This window comes from Triticum aestivum, chromosome 7D (assembly GCF_018294505.1).
Source record: "Triticum aestivum cultivar Chinese Spring chromosome 7D, IWGSC CS RefSeq v2.1, whole genome shotgun sequence".
NCBI lineage: Eukaryota > Viridiplantae > Streptophyta > Magnoliopsida > Poales > Poaceae > Triticum > Triticum aestivum.
In genome coordinates, this window is record NC_057814.1 from 629642459 (window position 1) to 629647072 (window position 4614).

At 56.3% G+C, this 4614-nt stretch overlaps 1 pseudogene; it reads right to left on the bottom strand.

Moving 5' to 3' along the window:
• Positions 1-318: 318 nt before the first annotated feature.
• On the bottom strand, positions 319-4161 carry LOC123171464 (legumin type B-like; annotated as a pseudogene).
• Positions 4162-4614: the final 453 nt, after the last annotated feature.

The window sequence follows — 4614 nt, forward strand, 5'->3', positions numbered from 1 at the left end:
GGCGTGTCCTCCAATTTTGGTTAGCGTAGCCAGCATGTTTATCTCCTGCTGATAACCAACCATATGTATGAAGGAACTATGCCCTAGAGGCAATAATAAAGCTGTTATTTTATATTTCCCTTATATCATGATAAATGTTTATTATTCATGCTAGAATTGTATTAACCGGAAACTTGATACAAGTGTGGATACATAGACAAAACACCGTGTCCCTAGTAAGCAACATACACAAAATGTTTCATTAGATCATTACCATGGATTAATTTTTGGAGAAGCACAACACAATGACAAGTAGAATTTGTTTCAGTAATGAATTCCTTACTTGGGGGTGGTGATGATGGAGAACCACTCCATGCGAGAGGCGTCGGCGATGTTGGAAACAACGTGGAAGCGAGGCACAATGACGAGGCTGCCGCCCTCAATGCGGATCTCCAGCACGCGCTTGCCGTGAAGGCCCACAACCTGCACGTGTCCGCTGCCCCGGACAATGTATGTGACCTGGTACGCCGAGTCGCACGAGAATGCAGGGGCCCCCTCCCCACTCCTAGCTCTCGCGTCGCCAAGGAGGGGCGACCCGAGAGCGACCTAACCCTAGCCACCGCCGCCACCCTCCGTCCCTTCTCCCCTCCCCGCCGTCACCCGAGCTGGTCGCCGGCGTTCGCGCGGGCCCACCGATGAAGGTGGCGGCGAGGATCTGTTGCCTTGCGCCGGTGCAGGGGGCTTTGGAAGCCAGGGCGGTGGCCCTGGATGGAGACAGCGGCGTCGGTCTCTCTGGTGGATGGCTCTCGCGGGTGCTGGTCGTCCCTCCCGGCTGCGTGGGCGGTGTGAGGGCGGCGAGGGTTCATTGCGGCGGCGGGTGGCTTCGATGGCCCCTCCAGGTCTGCTCCCCGCGCTCTTCTTCCTTCATGTGGTCCTCCCTCGCCGTTCTAGTTGCGGCTTCGGCCGGACCGTCAGATCCGGCGGTTTGGGTGGGGTGTGTGCTGAGTGAATTGCAAAAAATATCGACATTGAAGGCTAGGGTTGCAGAAACCACACTTCTACAGTTTTGTGCCAAAAACCACTAATTCTGAGGCTAATTTTTTGCAAAAAACACTAGTCGATGGCTTAAACCGTTTTGAGCACAATTATGATAGGCTGGTCCCGCTGGACAGGGTGACATGGCAAATAAAAAATCAATTACATCCTGATGGAATTTTATTTTGCAAAAAGATCCCTGAAGAAAGCAATCGGGTCCTCTCATCTCCCATGGTGGGAGGCCGGCGGCCGCTCCCTCCCCTCCTCGTGCACAGGTAGTCAGGTGCCCCATCGCCGGTTGCCACTGGCCTCGCTGCCGGCAGCGCTGCTCACGCCGCCGCCCCTCCCACGCCGAGACCTGGCAGTCGCCCCAGCCGTGCTCTTCTCCTTCCTCCTCTTTCTCTCCCTTCTGTCCTCCCCCGACCTCTTCCTCACCGCTGCACGAGCCACCCCGCCCCCAAATCCTCGCCGGAGCATGCAGCACGAGCCGTCCTGCCCCCCAAATCTTCGCTGCCTCGCTGGTCTTTGTTGCGTCAGCCGCCCACCGCCGGATCAAGCCCAACCGCGGCCGGAAACCGCCGGATCGAGCTTCGCCGCCGCTGCCGGATCGAGCTCCTCCACCACCACGACCATGTTTCCTGGCTGCGCCATGACACCGAAGATACCCCGTGGGCACGTTCCTCCCATACCCCGGCAGCACTGTCCCTCGCCGGCGACCCGCCGTGTTGCCCTGCACCTCCCCTGCGCCCGGCCATGGTTACTTCTTTACAATTTAGTCCGTGTTCTTTTGTCTATTTGCAACCCATTATTTCATGCCACATCAGCCTGTCGAGCGGGTCCCATCTGTCATAATCGAGCTTAAAACGAGCGAACCGGACGACTAGTGCTTTTTGCAAATATTAGCCTCGGAATTAGTGCTTTTTGGCACAAAACTGTAGAAGTGTGGTTCCTGTCACTCTAGCCTTTAATGTCGATGTTTTTTGCAATTCACTCGGTGTGTGCTCTCTGGAACGGGGGAAACCCCTGGTCGACTTCGCATCGACCTCGACGACGGCGGCGCTCCGGTGTCGCACTACCTCCTGAGGGCGTATCGAGCTTCCGTGGCTGCACCCCTTCCTCCTTCCTGCTCCGGGTGAAAGCCTTGGCCTTTGGCCAGACGGCGGCGGCGCTTAGGCGTCTCAGCCCTCCCTGGAGGCGTCGTTCAAGGATAGGAAGGGGGCTGTGGTCCCGTTGCGAGCTGGTTGTTGGTTGTGGCGGGGCTCTCCTCTCCTGCTCGTCGGAGTTGGTGGTGGCAAGTTGGTCCCCCCGCACCTTTCAGCGACTCCCTGCCCTTCCAGCCTGTGGGTTGCCGGCCGGTGCATCAGTGTCCGCGTGCTGTTACACGTTTTGGACTAAGGGGAGACAGTGGTCTCCCCTTCGGCAGTGGCCCGAGGAGGCGGGTAGCTGAGTCAATGCTTTCTTCAAGTGGCTTGGATCATCTTGCTCCCATCGACTTGCCGTCTTCTGGTTGCAGCTGCGCTGCTGTTCTGCTTGCGACGAGCTCTCCGGCGACTTGATCTTGGTTTCTCTTTGTGCTTGCTTGCTGTCACTTTGCTCTGCTTGGTTGCCAGCGAGTTGTGCATGTAATCTTCAGTTTTTTGTCAAGCTTTTTGCCTTTGTATTCAGCACCCTTGTATCCTAGCGGGGCATTCTTGCCTTTTCTCTAAAAAAAAGCACATGGAGTGGGCGTCGATCCTGACGAGGTCCGCGCCGAGCCGACCTCCTTGACCAGCGGCAGGTTGGCCATGTTGAGCACCACCACGCGGCCGCCCTTGGGGATGTCCACGTCGAGCTTGGCCTCCAGGCAGTTGAGCGCCATGTCCTTGCGGTCCTCTGCGACCAGCTCGGGGAGCTTCTGCCCGGCCGAGAGCTGGACGATGCCGGAGGCCGGCTGGCTGGAGACGAGCTTGGCGGCGGCGTCCTGTTTGAGGTCCCAAGCGCGGCCCACGAACTCCATGGAGAAGCCGGTGAAGATGCCGCTGGCGCCCGTGAGCTGGAAGTTGGTGAACTGGCCGGGCCTGTGGCCCTTTGAGGTGTCACCGAGGAAGAGGACGACGAGTTCCGTGGCAGACTCTGGGGTGTTGTGCCACCAGGTGACCACGCCGAAGATGAGCGCCAGAGCGTCGCCCTCCTTGACGGAGACCACCTTCTCCTTCGTGGCCTCAGGCAGCGCGTTGCCAGAGGTTCCCTTGCTTATCAATCAGTCATGCATCGAAATAAGCATCAGTATTAGTACGAAATTCTCGAAGAAACAAGTCTAAGCAATTGATTGATATTGCAACGAAATTCCGAAAACAACAGTACATGTTAAGAAGGTCAGCGGAAAACCGACATGCATCAGAAATATTTGATTAAGATGAGCGACCACGACCTCTTATACATAGAGATTTAATCAAAACGATAACAAGAACAGGCGAGTAAAGAAACGCAATAATATTTGTTCTCTTGGTATTGATTCGAAATAAGTGGAATCTGATGGAGACACTTACTTAACCTGACGAAACTGAAACACAAAAAAACTTGCACAATTTCAGAACAAAGACGAGTCTGCTTAAGTCAGGACAAAGACGAGTCTGCTTAATTCCAATCTACGGCAGCATTCGACCTAAATTACAGATATCAACAGATTCATCCGCAGCCATCTACAATCCAGCAATCCTGAACAGCAATACTACTATATGTTTTTGTTAACCTGACGAAACTAAACAAAACTAGCACGATTCCAGAAGTGATCACCACGTGTATTCGACAGAGAGATAATTCAGAAGAACTGCGACTACGTTGGCATTCGTACGGGAGAAGATTGGAGGTCGGGGACCAAGATAGATCGGTTGCATGTACATACCTTGAAGGACGTAGGCGACCTTCGCGGAGTCAGAGTAGCTGGGGAGGGACATGCCACCCGCGGCGAGCGAGAGCTTGGCGGCGCCGATGGAGGCAATGACGAGCATGGGCAGTTCGGCCGGCCTCCACTCATAGTAGGCGCTGCCGTCGCCGCCGTACGACTTGTTCGGCTGCCTCGGGGTGAGATCCACCGCCATCGCCGCGAAAACGACCTAGGATCAAGCGAGGTTGTGGAGGGGAACTGGTGCCGGGAGCAGGAGACGATCGAGGGTGTGATGACGCGATGTGGGATCTATCGGTCGCTGTCTATTTATAGATACGGAACCAGAAGGAAGGCTGCTGACGCTCACGGATAAGATTAACAGCCATATTAATAGGTGTGGTTTAAGATTAATAGAAGGAAACGTTTGGGGCCGGGGCACCGCCGAAAACATTGGGCCGGTCTCCCTCTTCCTCGCGTCTACTTCATGGGGCGCGCGGAAGCCCTCTTCTTCTGCCCCCTCCTCCCCACCCCTTCCCCATCCCTTCCCCTCTTCCCAAGCTGCGACTGGGCCACCACGAGCTACTTCGCCGGCGGCCAGGCTCCCCTCGCCGACTACCATGGCTGCCTGCCGCCATGGCCAGATCCATCCCCTACTTCAAGCCTTCACGCGGGCGCATCCCCTCCCCCCCTTCCCCCTCCCCCCGGGCTGCGACTGGGCGACCACGACCTCCATC